The sequence below is a fragment of the Bufo gargarizans genome, chromosome 5, assembly GCF_014858855.1.
Source record: "Bufo gargarizans isolate SCDJY-AF-19 chromosome 5, ASM1485885v1, whole genome shotgun sequence".
In the NCBI taxonomy this organism is placed as follows: domain Eukaryota; kingdom Metazoa; phylum Chordata; class Amphibia; order Anura; family Bufonidae; genus Bufo; species Bufo gargarizans.
Genome location: NC_058084.1, coordinates 346,074,424 through 346,093,796, shown reverse-complemented (window position 1 = coordinate 346,093,796; position 19,373 = coordinate 346,074,424). Strand labels below are relative to the sequence as shown.

The following is a 19,373-nucleotide window of genomic DNA, read 5'->3' as shown; positions in this document are numbered from 1 at the left end:
CTCCGTAATAAGAACCACATTTGTGTAAATGAACGAATGCGAGCCCAGTTTTATTATAATGTCAGCTATTCTTTCCCCAGACTATTATGCTCATTTTTGCTCTCACAGAACCATGGACACTGTATGGATGATTGAGCCCTGTTATAAATCATCACATTACATACAGTTTTAGTTGAGGATCTTTATTTCAGGAAAAAAGTAGAACAGATATAACATTTGTACAATTTTGCATTACAGAACACATAAGAATGATTTTATTTGTATCATGAAAAGGCATGCAATTTTCCAACCTCAGATACTCACGACTTTTCAGAATCTTTGCTCGCAGTCATCCAGTAGGTCCATCTATGGTTTATTCTAGGGGATAAACATGTGTCCTGATCATGTAATGGTCATACAGGTTCTGAATGAATAACTGCAACGTGCTGCCCCACTGGGCCGATCGTGTCCCAGGTTTTTGGGAATGCCGAGGGTTAGGCTCTGTAGAAATAAAGGGGAGAGTGATAGTTGGTGGCGTAAGAGTCCAAACTTGGTAACAGTTCAACAGCTTTACTTGAATAAACTTGCATCCAGACAACACTTGATCTTTCTCTTGGCTCCAGCATGTTTTGGGGTAAACTGGCAGGCAAACTTGGAAACCTTGCTTTATCTTTTTCTGCCATGCTAGACTCTGGCTTCGGTATGGTATCTGGACTTTCTTGTACCTTTGAGCGGGGTGCCTTTGGCTGTTGACCCCCCTCGTAATACTCTAGTCTATGAACTGTAATGAGTCAGGGTGATCTATGAGCTGCTTTCCTTAAGGAGAACCCCTTACTGCGACATGTCTGTTCTCCTTCCAATTCTCAACTTCACTTTCGACTATCGACTGACCATAGCTTCCTGCAACCCCTCCCTTGGTAGGTAACAGGACAAGCCCACTTCTTCCCAAAGAGGGGTGGGGGGGGGGGATATAAAGGTAAGTTCCAATCTATCTTAAGATCTGTCTATGCCTGATGCAATTACACTGCCACCTGCTGGTGAACCAAGCACAGTACATGTAATAACAATACATAAGTTACATAGCCATGTTATTAAGGCACTATATCAAAGGACCTGGAATCAACTACACGGGTTACATTATTTGTTAGCCCTTAGAGACAGTAGCAGGTAGAAAGAATGGTAGTGCCCGCTCTGGGGTACTCCATGACCACATGTAGAAAACTATGACACTGAAAGTATATTGAATGTATTTGTTTTATATGAAACAGTAAAAGCCGTGAATTTCCATGCAGATTTTGGTGTATATTCCACACCACAGTGGATTTTTCCAACGGGTTAATCTGGTGTCAGCCGTAACATAAGCTTCCACCCTGCTACAATGATCGGACGTATTTTTTTTTTTTTGCAGGACAGCCATATGACTGCACAAATGTGAACAGCGCACTGATGACGTATGCTGTCCGCCTTTTTTTTCCGCGGCCCCATAGAAATTAATGGTTCAGTGTGCAATATGAAAAAATGCAAATCAAAGGCAGACTGAAAATACAGTAGTGTGCATGAAGCCTTAAGGTGGATTTAGACACTTGTTCCCGACAATCTGCCCTTGTAAAGGTGGCACCGATCACCCTATCAATGAGTGAACCGCTCGTTCATTGGATTAAACTGTCATTCGTACTGGCACCTAAATTATCATTTCTGGGCATCAGATCATGCTGTCTAAACATCAATCTCCTTCCCAGAAATAATGCAGCTATATGAGGACGAGCGATGCCAATAGCGATCTCTCGTCTTCATACTGTGGAAGTGATCGCTGCATGTAAATACAGTGCTTCACCTCCGCTGAACGAGCAGCCAGTTGTTGGGATGGAACGCTTTCTTCCTGGCAATCTGCTGCTCATCGGCCCATCTAAATGCACCTTGGTTGACAGCCCAGTGCTCTCAGCTATGCACGGTAGCTCTATATGTCCATGATTTCACAAATATAGTGATTTATTGAGTAGATGTAATGAATACAAAGGGCCAGGAGAACAGGGTTACATTTTTTCTCCAGAAGACAGCTTCATGCACTACTTTTTTGCCGTGCGGGGGCACAGAGAGAAAACCCACGGAAGCACTCCATAGTGCTTCCGTGGGCTTCCGATCCGTGCCTTTGTTTCGTGCCGCATCTCCCAGACTGCGGACCTATTCAAGTGAATGAGTCCGCATCCGTGGTGCGGGGTGCACACGGCCGACGCCCGTGTTTTGCAGACCCGCTGTATGAGGGCCGCAATACGGCCACGGCCGGGCAACAGTCGTGTGCGTGAGCCCTTAGGCTTGTTTCACACCTCCGCTGTGAATCCCGACAGCCTGTTCCCGCAGACAGTGACGGGAATCAGCCAGACACAACTTGCAGCATGCAGCGGTTTGTATCCAGCCGATTCTCATTATTGTCATTCCGGCAGACAATAATGAGAATCGGCCGGATACAAACCGCTGTATAATGGGGTCCGGATCTACGCCGGACCCCATTATACTTAATGGGACCAGTCCTGAAATTTGTATCTGGCAGTGCTCTGCTGGAGAAGCCTGCCGGATTTTACACTGCAGGTGTGAAACTAGCCTTAGAGGGTCCTGGTACAGATATTGCATCTAATTTCAGTAGCTTCAAGCTTCACATCTTCTGAGGTTTACACACGAAAGGTTCCTTTAGGGCATGTTCACATGCAGCAGATTTGTTGCAGAAATTTCATCAAGTGAAAATCAGTTCCATTTCTCTGAATGGGGTTGTTTCAGGAGCAAGGACATGGATTTCTGCAAACCCTATTGCGATGAATGGGACAGTCGCAGAAATGTCTGTGCCACAAATCTACAGCTTGTCAATTCATCCTTTATTCAGAATCTCCTAAAACACCTGGACAGCACTCCTCCATCCATCATTCAGGTTTTTGACAACTACAGTATGAATAGATTTAGGATATGGCTATACGGGGCGGCTGTGCAGCGGCTGAGAAGCAGCCACGGTGCATCAATAACCACACGGCCCTGCATGTAACTTAAAGGGGTTGTCCCATGAATACTATTCTACAGTTTTCAAACCGGCACCTGGATCTGAATACTTTTGTAATTGCATGTAATTAAAAATGTATTATAGCTACTGAGTTATTCAATGAAATCTGTCTGTATAGTGCCACCTGCTGTTTGCTGTTTTTATAATTTCTCAGTCCCGCTCACTGAGATGGAAGCACAAACATCAGTTCCATCCTTCAGTTACCACTAGCTGCAGCAGACAGGACACGCTTTCTAAGAGAGGACATATCCCCTAGACTTCCAGCTTGAAATAAATCTAGCAGAACAATTTAAGCAATGAATGGGGAGATCTCTGCATCCATGTGAGGTACAGGGCTGGTTCTAGCTTTGCTAGATGTACTAGATTATGTATAATTTTCATTTTTTTAGATTAATAATGGATTAACCCATTTAAGTACAAGCTGAGTGTTTTGTCACTGGGCCTTGTTAATAGGTGCACTGTTTTGTAGGTTACCGAGCAGCCATTCCTTGGTTTGTAATAAGTTACATCAATACCTGTCCACCTTTTGGGGACGCTCAGTTCTCACTACACAATGAGCGCTGCGTAGCTGTGCCATGTGACCGCGCCCTACCGGTTCTCTCACAGTTCCGAGCCATTGCCACAGTGACGCCAAAAGCCATGGCTTGACCCCTTGCTGTTAATGGTTGTACGTTTCTTAGGAAAACTGTATGGCCATTAATAATAATAATAATAATAATGATCTTTATTTATATAGTGCCAACATATTACGCAGCGGCTAATAATTCAGGGGTTCATGTACAAACAGTCATAAATAACAGCAATAGACAAGTCGATTATTACAAGAGGAATGAGGGCCCTGCTCACAAGAGCTTACAATCTATGAGGGGATAGGGGTGACACAAAAGGTAGAAGTGCTTGTTAGGTACGATAGTCCAGCCATCTTGGGAGATTAGGGGAGCAGATATAAAGCCACATGAGCCGGTCAGCGGCCAATATACGAAGTGCATCTAGGTGCAGTGGAGGCTCAGCTTCAGGGAATCCTAAATGGGCTATGGGGGGTCAGATCAAGGGAGGTGATAGGCCACCCTGAAAAGATGTGTTTTTAGCGAACGCTTAAAACTGTGCATGTTGTGATTGAGCCTGATTTCTTGGGGTAGGGCATTCCAGAGAACCGGTGCAGCTCGGGAGAAATCTTGGAGCCGGGAGAGAGAGGTTTGGATTTTTGTGGAGGTCAGTCGTACGTCATTGGCTGAACGGAGAGCACGGGTAGGGTGGTAGAAAGAGATGTAGGGTGGTGCAGCATTGTTCATAACTTCGGATTAATACTGTATGGAAATCCGTGCCATTACCAAAGAGCTACACGTTTTTTCTTAGGCCTGGACCATAGAGGTGCATCTCAGTGAAGGCTGGGTCATATGATGGCCGAGCAGCAGCCACTGAATGTGACAACGCCCTAACATTTACCGATTTTTTATTTTAAAAAAATGTAGTCAATGTAGATGATTTGAAGACATTTTTGTGGTCACTGTGGATGTACTCATTTTTCCCATTTATATATTTAAGCATGCAGATTGCTATCGCATAGTCCTGGGAGGCGGTTAATTGTGAACCATGCTTATACAAACATGAACACCTCGCTCCTTGTGTATTTTCTTTAGCTCTTTATGGTGCTGATAGATTAAAGTCTCTGAAGAATCCAACGCACTGTGATTATGGAGCAGTGATCTTCCTGAGGAAAAATATGCTTCACACAGTGAGGAAATAAGCCAAGGCCATAGAATAGCATTGAATTTCCTCTCCTATTCACATTAGGAAACCTTGACTGTCCAATGTACTTGCCAGTTTTAAATCGGAAATGTTGTGGAAGGACAGCATTATTTCTCAGCAGAAAATCTAAAAGTACATTGATGAATGTGAAACATTCGCTTTAAGTTTGACTTTGTACCAATGACATCAAGGGGATTTTTTTCTGCTGGGCCAACCTCAGAAGCCATATTAATTTGCTTGTTATCAAAGAACTGAAATAGTTAAAAAAAAATCACCTGGAAAGATAAATGGAGCTGCCGTTAAAGGGAAGCATCAACGGTCATTTTAACTTGTAAACTTTTCTGCGGTTGCATGTGGAAGCGTCATGGCGAAGATAGCAGCAGTTTACTTTGGTTCAGTCATTGGCCCACAATAACCTGTTTATACCAATTTTTGCATAAATTGTGTAATTCTGTTGCACATTCATATTCAACTTTTGAAAAGTGTGCAATGTACATCAAAAACTGCCATAAATAGGATAATATACAGTATGTAGGCCAATGTATGCAAATGATGGGAGGAGCCAAGATTTTACTAGTTATGATCCTGGTCAGTAGCGTTCCCACCCCATATGTAATAAATAAAGTAAACTCCAGCTCCAAAGGTAATGCAATTGTAGTTTATTTGCTTATTGCTGCGGCTGCGATAGATTTTCTCAAAAAATGTGCCAATATTTGGAGCAGTGTAGTGCATTTTTTGGTGTAATGTGGTGCATCTATGTTGAGAAAAATCCATGTGACTTTACTCGCCAAGGGAGCATGGTTTAGCATGAAAATGTGTGGCTTAGTGGGAAAAGGGTGCGGCCTTAGATGTAACATTTTGTGCGAAAATTGCTCCAAAATTTTGGCAAAAAATTCTGTTGCACAGTAAGTCAACCAATAGGTGGTATAAAGACAAAAGTGTCTAGTCATGCACCACATCTATCATCCAGCCTGAGAGAGTTTAGACTGTTTAAAGGCTGTTTACATGGGCCAATACAGCAAGCAATTATCAGGACCAAATTGTTTGTTCCTGATAATTGCCTGCTTGTTAGAGGAGGTGAAAGCTGCATTTACATGCCATTATCTCATCCTTATGGGGACCACAGATCGCTCATGCCTATAGAGAATCATTACTTTTGAGCAGCAGATGGCTAATGGGACTGGATGATCTGCTGCCCAGAAACGATGATTTAGATGACAACATCAACAATGCTTTTCCCCGATGAATGAATGTTTGCTAGTTCATTGGGTGATCGCGGTGGCACCTTTACATAGGAATGATCCTTCCTGATAATAGCTCCAATCATTGGCCTATGTAAAGGGGCCTTTAGTTTACACTGTCTGCTGCAGGGATCAGCAACCTTAGGCACTCCAGCTGTTGTGAAACTACAATTCCCAGCATGCTCCATTCATTTCTATGATAGTTCTTAGAAGAGCAGAGCCAGTATGCATGCTGGGAGTTGTAGTTTCACAACAGCTGGTGTGCTGGAGGTTGCCTACCTCTGGTTTACAGGATTAGTAAATCAGTTTTTTACTTTTTTGCTCGCTGCACCTTTTGAAAAGTGATAAGAAAAGTGAATGTGTTCACCTCTGCAATGTCTGCTCATAGTACAATAGTTGCAAAAAGACTTTCTGACATTCACAGATTTCAAAATGTGCTAACTTGATTAAAAACTGTCCTCTCCACTTTTTGTACGGCAAAAAATATGCCATTTTTAATAAATATGGTCAATTAAAGGAACACTAAAATCTATGCTAAAAGTGAACAGAAGATAATACTCCCACACTGTTTGTTAGTCTTAAGAATGGGGGGTGTCCTGCTGCAGCCACTTGTTGTAAGCAGGCCATTCGCATTCAACAGTTTTAGGCCAAATGATCGATCAGCTATCTCTCCCTCGTCTCCCCCCTGGCTTCCCCATACACATACATGTTCAATAGTAGAGCGGAGAAAGTCGCTGCCAGACAGTTCTGGTGGTGGCTTATCTCCCAAGAGAACAAAAGGATTGGTTGAAAATACTGTATTTGTTTAGCCCAGGCATGCTCAACCTGTGGCCCGCCAGCTGTTGTAAAACTACAACTCCCACAATGCCCTGCTGTAGGCTGATAGTTGTAGGCTGTTCGGGCATGCTGGGAGTTGTAGTTTTGCAACAGCTGGAGAGCCGCAGGTTGAGCTTGCCTGGTTTAGCCCAATCCTTGTCTCTCCTGACATCATCTGTCGGGGCACAGTCAGAAGCTCCTCACACACATTAGTGTGTCGTCTGAACCCACTGTTCGCGAAAAGTATAATGTGTATGGATAGCTTTGCAGCCGGATACAGGACAATGAAGAGGAGGTGGTAAACAGCTGACATCCTGAGACACTCAGAAAAGATTTCTTTATGTATTTTTTCTCTTGATTGCATTGGATCAAAGGAAATGAGAGAATTAAGATGAAATTTGCTAGGATTGCCTTTTTATCCTATTTTTAATGTCAATTTTTTAACTATTTTTATCTAGAATTTAAACAAATGATAGATAATATAGTATATGAATAGCAATCTCAGAACTGAGTGCAGTTCAGAAAACGAGAATTGTACAATAGGGGATGAAGGGAAAGAACAAAAAGAACAAGAGCAGAATGAATGGCGGAAGATCTAAATAAATGAAAGCCATATGGTCTTTTAGTAGGTTAGACATAGAAAATTGAAGAATGTGTTAAAATATAAAACTGTGTAATAAATATAATAGTGCAGTAATGGAAAGCCAGGTCACAGCACTATGGACTTATCAACTGACCTTTATTATACTAGTAATGTAATAGCTGCTGTGCTGAAAGGAATGGATGCATTTAAGGAACGCCTGGTCAATGCTGGATGTAAAGCGAATGCAATGAGTACATCTGAACCATGTTATGGTATAATAAAAAATAAGACTTTTATAATTAGTGGGCAAGCTAAAATACTTACCGGGTCACTAACTTTTCAAAAAACTTTTGATAAATCATAGAGACATCTAAAAAAAAAAGGATCTGTAGAACAAAGACAGAGAAGCTCGCACATATTGATCTCTATGTCCCTGCTGCACAAGACAGGCTACATAGAAGTCTATAGGCCTGTCTTGATTACATCTTCAGCAGCGAGGAGAGAGCGAGAGCTATGTGTGTGCATCTATCCCCTTGTTCTAGGGATCGGTGAGGGTCTGAGCGCTCAGACCCCCACGATCTAAACTTTTGATATGTCTCTATGACTATTTAAATGTCTTTAAACTGAGCAGAGGTCAATCCTAATGCCAGGTCAATTCACAAATTTGAAGGGGTTATCCATTAATATAAAGTGTCCCACCTGCGATGCTAGGGAGGCTTGTCCCCGTCCCTGCCTGCCATTGGCTGCTCCCCCCCTGACACCAGATGTTTTCATCCGTGCACGGGGAGAAGCAGTAGCGGTGGTGCGGGGACCAGGAGCTCCGCGGGGAGCATGGTAAGTACCATATTTTTGCTTTATAAGACGCGCCCGATGATAAGATGCACCCCAGCTTTAAGAGGAGGAAAATAAGAATTTTAATTTTTTTCATCAGACCTCATATCAGATTCTTAGATCAGACCCCCATAAATATCAGGACATCAGATTAGACCCCCATAAATATCAGGACATCAGATCAGGCCATCATAAATATCAGAACATCAGATCAGGCCATTATATGAAGACATCACATCTGACCCCCTTATCAGGACATCACATTTGACCCCCCTATCAGGACATCACATCAGCCCTCCATGTCAGAACCCTATTAGACCTCAGATCAGCCCACATTGTCAAACCCCCATTAGACCTTATATCAGCCCACATTGTCAGACCCCCTCACGCACAAGAGGAAGTCAGCGGTACTCTGCTGAAACATGTTGCATGGATTGTCCTTATAACTTTTATTGTTAATAAATTGCTCTTCGGTAGGACCCCTGGTCGTTTATATTCCTTAAAGGGGTTGTTTCATCTGAGACAATGGGGGCATATCGCTAGGATATGCCCCCATTGTCTGATAGGTGCAGGTCTCGGACTCGCACCTATATCAAGAACAGAGCGGGCCAAAGTGATGGCTGAAGGACTCTGGTCCAGCCACCACCAATCACTCTTTCCATAGAAGTGAATGTTAGTGCACCGTGCATGAGGAACTATCGCTCCCATTCACTTCTAGGGGTCCGACGGCAATAGCCTAGCCAGCACTCAACTATTTTCGGCGGCCCCTTAGAAATGAATGGAGGGCAGCTGCACATGCGCACTGCACCCTACACTACTTTCTGGGCCCTGTTTAGGAGCTAGGTCCCAACGGTGGGACCCTCACCTATCAGACAATGGGGGCATATCCTAGCAATATGCCCCCATTGTCTCTAGTGAGACAACCCCTTTAAATTAAAGGGCATCTGTCAGCAGATTTGTACCTACGAAACTGGCTGACCTGTTACATGTGCGCTTGGCAACTGAAGGCATTTGTGTTGGCCCCATGTTCATATGTGCCTGCATTGCTGAGAAATATGATGTTTTAATATATGCAAATAAATTCCTAGGAGCAACGGGGGCGTTGCCGTTACCCCTAGAGTCTCATCACGCTCTGCAACTGCTGTGCCCTCTACACTTTGATTGACAGAACCAGGCAGTGATAATGTCATCTTCAGCAGTGTGGACACATATGAATATGGGACAAACACAGATGCCTTCAGCTGCCACACATGCAACAGGTCAGCCAGTGTCATAGGTGCAGATCTACTGACAGATGCTCTTTAATTAATCTGCCAGTTTCTTTGTTATGATTACACAAATTGAATAAGATCATCTCTAAGGCATCAAGCAAACTTGATTTTTCAAGCCTCTCATTATAAGAGAGGTCTTTCATCCCATGTAATGATCTAGTAAACCCTCTCTAACACTTCCACTCACTCAAAAGCACAATAGAGGGCGCTATAGAGAAGTAGTGAGCCATACTGATGTGAATAAAGCATTTGTGGTGAGATATAACACTTGCCATTACCTGCTACAGCTTTTGAGTGTGTCTCCCTATCAGTGTGTCTTTCACTGCAGCTCAATGTTTCTCCCTCCTCCTTTCTCCATAGATTGCTATGGGCAGCTGTAATCTGATCCTTCAGTGAGTTGACAGTCTGTCTTAGTGTTAAAGAATATATTTAGAAGAGAATTCAGTTAGTTAGTTTATGAAGAGGAGGAGAAGTGGCTGATAGGTGGAGAAAATATTTTTTTTCTCTAATAAATATTACAAAGTATCTTATATTCGCTTTTACTAGCCAAGTCTATGCAAAGTTTGTTGAAAGGTTTTTGACCATTTCATGTACAAAAGTATGCAATAAGCTCCTTAGGTCCCTCTAGTGGTGACTGCAGACAGTGACCATGTTATCTTATAAATATATATCTACACAGGGGATTTAGAACCCTGTATCAGGGAAACAGATCTATGACATCTAAATATATTACAAAATTAATCAGCACAGAATTTTGAATCCATTTAGATTTAAAACCACAACATAGTATGGGTGTGCATTGACAACAAGGTTTTCATGTTTGTCTTGAAAACGACACAGTCCTAGTAAAGATTTTGCCCAAACATTTAAACATAAAAGGGCTAGGCAAAATAAAGAAAGGTAGTGTAGACTGAACCCTTGAAATGGTTGCCGCCTGACTTTTTAGTAACACATATTTTAGGGTACCTTCACACTAGCGTTATTCTTTTCCGGCATAGAGTTCAGTCACAGGGGCTCTATACCAGAAAAGAACTGATCAGGCATATCCCCATGCATTCTGAATGGAGAGTAATCCGTTCAGGATGCATCAGGATGTCTTCAGTTCAGTCATTTTGACTGATAAGGCAAAAGATAAAACCGTAGCATGCTAAGGTTTTATCTCCGGCCAAAAAAACTGAAGACAGATCCGGCATTTTTCCCCATAGAAATTATTGCATTCAAAATACCGGAATGCCGGATTTGAAATGTGAAAAAAGATACAAGACGGATCCATCTGACAAGCGGAGAGACGGATCTGTTCTTGCAATGCATTTGTGAGATGGATCCGCATCCGGATGCGTCTCACAAATGTTTTCAGTCACATCCAGATCGGCAGATCCGGCAGGCAGTTCCGACAACAGAACTGCGTGCCGGATCACACTGCTGCAAGTGTGAAAGTAGCCTAAGTACTATATTTTCATGTTGACCAAAGGTCCAGTTATGTCGATTTCTCTTGGTAAATAATTGATATTAATACTTAACAAAATAACATGTAGCAATAACACTGTTCATTTCGAGTCTTTTCAGGGTGCTGACTTTAAGCTATAACTGAAGTAATTGAGGAAATGGTAGTAGATGTATGGGAACAGGACTTTATGGCACACTACAGATTATTTCATTTAGCAGTTTTGACCATTTTGCAAGTCACTATAATTGCTGCCGAGAAGTATTCAATAGATTAAGGAAGAGCAACAGCTATGACATAAGCGCATATTTTACTATAAAGATTTATGACAGTAAGTATTGCATAGTTATTACAAGCTCAACATGTTCCATAAAGTCTCTTCTTCAGGCTCAAAGGAACAATGGATTCTGCATCTCTGTTCGGATATCATTAAAGCCAAAAGGCTTCTTATTGAGTTTCACAGGTGTGATCAGGCTCTTATTTTCTTTCATATTCTAGTAATTGGCATCTTTATCTCAACTAAGAAATTTTTTTTTATTTTAATCTGCAGTCTGGTTTTTGCAGTTTAGGAGCTTAAACAAGTTGGTACGGTGGAGCCAAGGTCTACATTTAGGTCAGAGAACAATATGAATGGTGGCTTTGTGCTTATTCTTCCAGATCCTTGATCTGCCTTTCCCCCCCAAAGAAGAACAAACTGCATATCAATAGATGGCATAATACGTCTATTATGGCTGACCTTATAAAGGTCAGCCATACCAGAGGGAATACCCATTTCCCCTTGATGTTTTCAACCCAGCGGCACAAAGAGGTCTGGAATGAAGACAACGACATTGCTGGTTTGCCATGAGCAATGAAGTAGGCACTGCCTATATGACCAATTGCTGCAATACCTGCAGACAGTGTTCAGTCCTCTCAGTCCTCCCACTAAGGCTATAGACACTTTTGCACTGCATTTTTTGTTTATTTGCAAAATTTAGCAACACTCTAATTAGTCATAATTAAAAATTAGGGATCGACCGATTATCGGAATTGCCGATATTATCGGCCGATATTCATAATTTTGTAAGTTATCGGTATCGGCATCTAACCTTGCCGATTTACTGATAATGCGTCCACCGCGCGTGCGCCCGCCCAAAGTCTCAGAGTCTGCCATGTCTGTCAGCTGCCAGTGCCAACTATCGCGGGAGTACAGGAGAGACTACGCGTGTGGGCGTGCCTGCCTGGAACGTCCCCGAATAGGACTACGTAGGCGACGCTAGTCGATAGGACTGACGTCACCGATCTAGAGGCGGTAAAGTTGTCAGTGTAGGCCAGGGTACCAGAGAAACAAAGAGTGCCGAGACCGTATACACAGTGTGTGATATAGTAATAAATACGTGCGTCATAGTATTATAGATATACAGTGTGTTATATATTACCTACTACATCATACACACCTCATATACCTCATACTATTATATATAGTATGCTTGAGAAAGGCTCAATAGCAGAGCCGAAACGTTGCACCTGGGTGAATAAAGGTTCACTATTTCTTTATCATTGGAGTGCCTCTCGTCTTTCCGGATTTACTTAACGGGGTAAGAAGCCTATTCCCCTTGGGACGTGCACCCTACCTTTTGTAATTTTAAGCACCAGTGCCGCCATTTTTTCTTCAACTATATATATATATATATATATACAGTGTGTTATGTATTATATACCTCATACTACATCATACAGAGTCAGACATTATATAGTATGTATTGTGTGTATGATGTAGTTAGTATGAGGTATATACACACTGTATATGTATAATAGTATGAGGTATATAATGTAATGTGTGTATGTGATCTGAGGTATATAATATATAACACACAGTATATGTTATGTATACTATTATCCGATATTTAAGGACTCTAAGGAGTGTATGTATGATGTAGTATGAGCGAGGTATATAATATATAACACACTGTATATGTATAATATTATGAGGTATATAAGGAGTGTATGATGTAGTATGAGGTTTAACACACTGTATATGTATAATATTATGAGGTATATATTTATCATATGACTGCTCTCAGCAATACATCAGTAACAGCCAGGTACATATTTACCAATGAAAAAGAAAGATTTTCAAAAATAAGCTAAACATTGACAATAAACATGTTAATTTATCAGCAGATTTGTGTAGGAATTATTTTTTTTCTAAAATGAAAATGCACAGAATATAAGTTATCACTATTGGCCTGAAAGTTCACAGGTTATCGGTATCGGCTCTAAAAAATTTGGATCAATTCTCGTTGATATGTCCTATATTTATAATACAAATGCAGTAAATGCATCTCTAGTCTATATTTTCCCTAAATCCTCTTTTACACAGGTCAAAGTTCGGGACAGTTATCAGGCATGAGCGTTCATATAACTGACCAATGCAAAACACGTTTCTAATGCAGCACGTAAACTACAAACCATCATGTACTCTAGGGATGTGCTGCTGACAAACAAAACATTATCATAGGAACGATGGTTACACCCCATACTGAAGCGGTGATTGCCTGCATGTAAATGCAGCTAACATGGTGGCAATTATCAGGAACAAATGTTCATATTATTAACAATGATTTCTCGCACTCTTGGTCCCTGTAAAAGAACCATTAGATGTCATCACAACAAAAAAGATGACCTAGTGATGTGCTTCATAGCACGGAGATTAGTATATAAGAATGGTTGCAAGTTCCTTCCTAATGTTGACTTGTAATATATAAATAATCCTGATATATGTGCCTATTGGCTTCCATCTCTTTATTATCAAATTAAGACAAAGCTTTTGGACTTTGACAGAACAATACATTTAAAGGCATCAAGCCTTGACATTACCCAATTATTTCTGCAGAGATAAACGTTATAGTCAAGGTCAGAAGACCACTGGGTTACAGAAGCCCCTTTTACTTGGCTGATGCATGAGGAAATTCAGGAGTAAAAATAGTAATTCAATAATGTCATGAAATGAGGATGGAGCTTTGCAGGGATGAAATAGTGCATTTAGCTTTTTAGACAATGGAGATAACTCAATCAGAGCTAGGACTACTCTTCTAAACTTGCTGGTAAATGAGATTGACAGGGAAGGAGTTTCAGCCTGCCTGGAACAAGAAGGCATTGTTGAGTTGCTCCTCCAGGCAAGAGATAAACATGCAATTATGTTATTAGACCATACTAATACACGGGGCAGGCAGGGAGGTCATTTATCAAACACTCTTGGGGTCGAGATTGTTAAAAAAAAAACTTCTTGCTACCAGAAATATTCACATTGTATTGAGATGGACTTGTTTAATCTTGGGGATAAAGATGGATGAACAAGTAGACAATTTAGTGATTTTGCCATAAGGCAATCCAACATGAATTTGTGCTTGTCCTTTGGCCAAGGAGGGTCTATAATAGCTTTACTCTGTGTAGTAGACATAGTAATTTAAGATATGGAACGCTCAAAGATGGCTGAAGCCTTCATGCCTAATAATTTCTAAGCTCATAATGTTCCTGAATTAGATACAATTAGTCAGCTACCATCTGAAAATGAATGTCTGATTGAAATGGAAGAAGACTAGATGAACACCGGCTTATGGAGCTTTCCAAAGTCATAACTTATCGGACTGTATTTCTTATCCAGAAGCATTTATAAAAGTACAGTATATTGTTTCATTTATGAATTCACCTTCCTATCACATCAAGTATAGTAGGCGGTAGTAGGTAGTCTAAAACAATAATACAGTATTTTGTACTTAGCACCATTATTTTGAGGTGATGTACAAATCAAAGTAATACCAATGGTGGCGTTTAATAGAACATTGATAAGCTAGTGGCTTTATTCTCATGCCACATTTTTCAGGTAGATCCAGATAGACCATCACAAATGTGCTTATTTACTTGATTGCATTGGTCCAGGTTGGAGTGCCACGACGTAGTAAACCAAAGATGGTAATAGCATTTGCCGCTTTTTGTACTGGTGTCAGCTTCATGGACATGGTACGTTATGTGTGTTATAATGTTATATGCAGCTTGCTTGTCTGCATACCCACCATGGCCAAAATGCGGCTTAGCAGCTGTGTGTGGCTCATGGGCCTCTCTTATACAGGCCCGAATCCATCTACACCATGCTTCCTTAGTATTGCCACTAGGGATGAGCGAATCGACTTTGGGTGAAACATCCGAAGTCGATTCGCATAAAACTTCGTTCTCATACTGTACGGAGCAGGAGCTCCGTACAGTATTAGAATGTATTGGCTCCAATAAGCCGAAGTTATTGCTTTGCGAAGTCTCGTGGTACCTTGGAACTGAACCCGAGTTCGGGAAATGGTTTTTTACAGTCCAAATTAATTTATGAAGTTATTACGCGAAGTCTCGCGAGACTTTGCGAATCAATAACTTCGACTCCTCAGAGCCAATACATTCTAATACTGTACGAAACTTCTGCTGCGTACAGTATGAGAACAAAGTTTTATGCGAATCGACTTCGGATGTTTCATCCGAAGTCGATTCACTCATCCCTAATTGCCACCACTGTCTACACCTTTGCCCTGATAGCAATGATCAACCATCACATTTATTATTCCAAAACAAAATAATGTTAGTTACCTGTAAGGCCTAGTTCACATGAACGTATGGCTTTTATAGTTTTTTGCGGTCCGTTTTTCACGGATCTGTTGTTCAGTTTTTGAGTTCCGTTGTGTTTCCGTTTCTGTTCTGTTTTTCCGTTCCGTTTTTCCGTATGGCATATACAGTATACAGTAATTACATAGAAAAAATTGGGCTGGGCATAACATTTTCAATAGATGGTTCAGCAAAAACGGAACAGATACGGAAGACATACGGATGCATTTCCGTATGCGTTCAGGTTTTTTTGCGGACCCTTTGACTTGAATCGAGCCACGGAACGTGATTTGCACCTAAATATAGGACATGTTCTATCTTTCAACAGAACGGAAAAACAGAAATACGGAAACGGAATGCATACGGAACACATTCCGTTTCTTTTGCGGAACCATTGAAATGAATGGTTCCGTATACGGACCGTATACGGAACACAAAAAAACGGCCTGTACACTCGCAAAAAAAACGTTTGTGTGAACTAGACCTAACTCTGTATTCACAGAGGACCAGGGCAGGACCATGGTGGACATAAATATGCTATAGTATAGGGCACTGTGCCTTGTACACCAGCAGGGAGATTAGTAGTGTCACTGAATATTGCCATCCAGCTGTCTACAGCTTGTTTCCAAGGCAAGTTTTTGAAGAGTGACCGGTTTAATATATGGATTGAAATATATGGATTTTTTCTCATTTATCTGCTTATATAGATGACTTTCTTCACTTGATGTGGGCAGGCAGGAGCTCAAATAAAATAATCTAGCACCTGCCTTTTTCCAGGATGCATTGGCAAAATTTGTAAAGGGCTTATTCTGATAAATCTGTCAGTTACATGCTTAAAGGGGCATTCTGTAAATTAAAAACTTTTCACCCACTTATCGGCATATCTAGAGGACTTTCTTCCCTTGCTGTGGGCAAGCAGGAACTCAATGGTGACAGTCAAGCACCTGCATCTTCCAGGATGCATTGCAGTTAGTTCTTGTTAACCGCTTCATCTACTGCATAGAAAAACAGTCCCTCACATATACCCCAGAGATAGATATGGACTGTAATACTCCCACAATCTCCAGCTCCACTGTCTAGAGAAATATATGGCTATATATTCCTATGAATTTAGAAGTAGGGATGAATGAAAAGAAGGCGTCTCTATGAGATCACTATGCCAGCAGTGGGGGGAAGAAGAGAGCAGGGAAGCTGCTGAGCATGTTAGTCTACCACAGAATGCATGAGATGGTGGACCAGAAAGATGAACAGCAGGGGGCGCTACCAGAGAGGAAAATGTAATGTATATAAAAAGAACAATATTTGTATTGCATCTGTATTGCAATAATAATTTAAAATGCCCTCTTCATCACATAGTAATACTTTTCATGGGATACTCCTTTTATGGTACAGCGACACGTTCAGGTTTTCTGATGCAATATCAGGAGTGCATTATAAAAGGAGAGACAGTGTAAAGGACAGTACCGCTGCCCTATTTTCTAAATTCACTTTTCGTTTTGGCTTCCAAAACTGCATCAGGACACCTGAGTTTGTGGCTGCATCCTTAAGGCTCTTGAAGACCATCTAGTAACCTTCTGGGGCCTCAAAAGGAGTGTGTGTTTATTTGCACATTAGTTGCAGCTCCACATACACAGATCATCGGCCAAGTTGCATCCATGAAGATAGATGTGCCGAATTTAGAGTCTGTCTACACTGGAACATTTGAGCAATTCGGTCTATTAGCACCTCATCGGTACATGTGCTGTAAAACTATTTACTGCATTTCCCTCTGCTTCTGTGATGCCAACATATTCTGCAGCACTGTACAGAGAATGCAGTCTCTACCCTCATAATCTAATTTCCCTGTCTCAGACAGAAACAGTAGAGCCAATTTCATAGAAAGCCAGATAACCTATCAGTATTCTCTTGGGGTGTGGGGGGAAACCCCAAAATACAAACTCAATGCAGAAGTTATCTATGGTCAGATTTAAATCCAGGACTTCAGTGGTCCAAGGCAACAGTGCTGATTACTGAGCCTCTATATTAAAGTACCTTTATAGTAGAAGGCAAGCATCATTAGGCTATTTCTTTTTATAGTGCACATTTAATTATATTTTTCATGGATTTTAAGGCCATAAACTTTAAATCACTATTTTTGGAGGCACTGAACCTATGCTTGGATAACTCTCATTAAGTCCACATTTCTGAATACGAGTATAACTGCCTTTATGCCTGAAATGGGCAACACTGACTTCATATTAAGCATTGTCTATTATAGGTATAAAGCCGGTTAATGACACTCAGAGATATTATATAGAAAAGTTTGCAGGTCTAACTCTTGAAATTAAATACGTGATTCAGTTTAGGAGAGAAGTCTATTACAGAGACAGGTTTTATGAAGTTAGCAATATCTGGGAATATATATTCTATATACCAAGGTGAATTCTCCACAGAAACTGCAGTAACTGTTCAGTTCATTGCTGAGATTTGGTTGAAATAAAACATATAAAGTGTTTGGAACAAGGCCAATCTCAATATGTTGGCTGGTTTTTATTACATGAACTGTTTGCATTTCTCATGTAAAGCTGGGGCTTTGCAAAGTCTGCCATGAGTTAGATCATAAGCTCAGACAAAAAGAGTAAGAATCTAGAAGCAAGTGGCCGTAGTTTATCTGTAAACTGAATAAATGGAGTAGATGGACAGTATATATACACTCACCTAAAGAATTATTAGGAACACCTGTTCTATTTCTCATTAATGCAATTATCTAGTCAACCAATCACATGGCAGTTGCTTCAATGCATGTAGGGTTGTGGTCCTGGTCAAGACAATCTCCTGAACTCCAAACTGAATGTCAGAATGGGAAAGAAAGGTGGGCTACAACAGCTACAAATAGGAAAAAGAGGCTACAATTTGCACGAGCTCACCAAAATTGGACTGTTGAAGACTGGAAAAATGTTGCCTGGTCTGATGAGTCTCGATTTCTGTTGAGACATTCAAATGGTAGAGTCCGAATTTGGCGTAAACAGAATGAGAACATGTATCCATCATGCCTTGTTACCACTGTGCAGGCTGGTGGTGGTGGTGTAATGGTGTGGGGGATGTTTTCTGGGCACACTTTAGGCCCCTTAGTACCAATTGGCCATCGTTTAAATGCCATGGGCTACCTGAGCATTGTTTCTGACCATGTCCATCCCTTCATGACCACCATGTACCCATCCTCTGATGGCTACTTCCAGCAGGATAATGCACCATGTCACAAAGCTCAAATCATTTCAAATTGGTTTCTTGAACATGACAATGAGTTCACGGTACTAAAATGGCCCCCACAGTCACCAGATCTCAAACCAATAGAGCATATTTGGGATGTGGTGGAACGGGAGCTTCGTGCCCTGGATGTGCATCCCTCAAATCTCCATCAACTGCAAGATGCTATCCTATCAATATGGGCCAACATTTCTAAAGAATGCTATCAGCACCTTGTTGAATCAATGCCACGTAGAATTAAGGCAGTTCTGAAGGCAAAAGGGGGTCCAACACCGTATTAGTATGGTGTTCCTAATAATTCTTTAGGTGAGTGTATATATATATACACACAGGTAAAACTTGAAAAATTAGAATATCGTGCAAAGTTCATTTATTTCAGTAATGCAACTTAAAAGGTGACACTAACATATGAGATAGACTCATTACATGCAAAGCGAGATATTTCAAGCCTTTAGTTGGTATAATTTGGATGATTATGGCTCACAGCTTATGAAAACCCAAAGTCACAATTTTGAGGTACCCTTTGCTCAGGGGGTATGGA

At 41.1% G+C, this 19,373-nt stretch overlaps 1 protein-coding gene across 2 annotated transcripts in view; it reads left to right on the top strand.

Moving 5' to 3' along the window:
• CREB5 (cAMP responsive element binding protein 5) overlaps positions 1–19,373 on the top strand; it is a 506,504-nt gene that overhangs the window by 141,526 nt on the left and 345,605 nt on the right. The window lies entirely within an intron of this gene.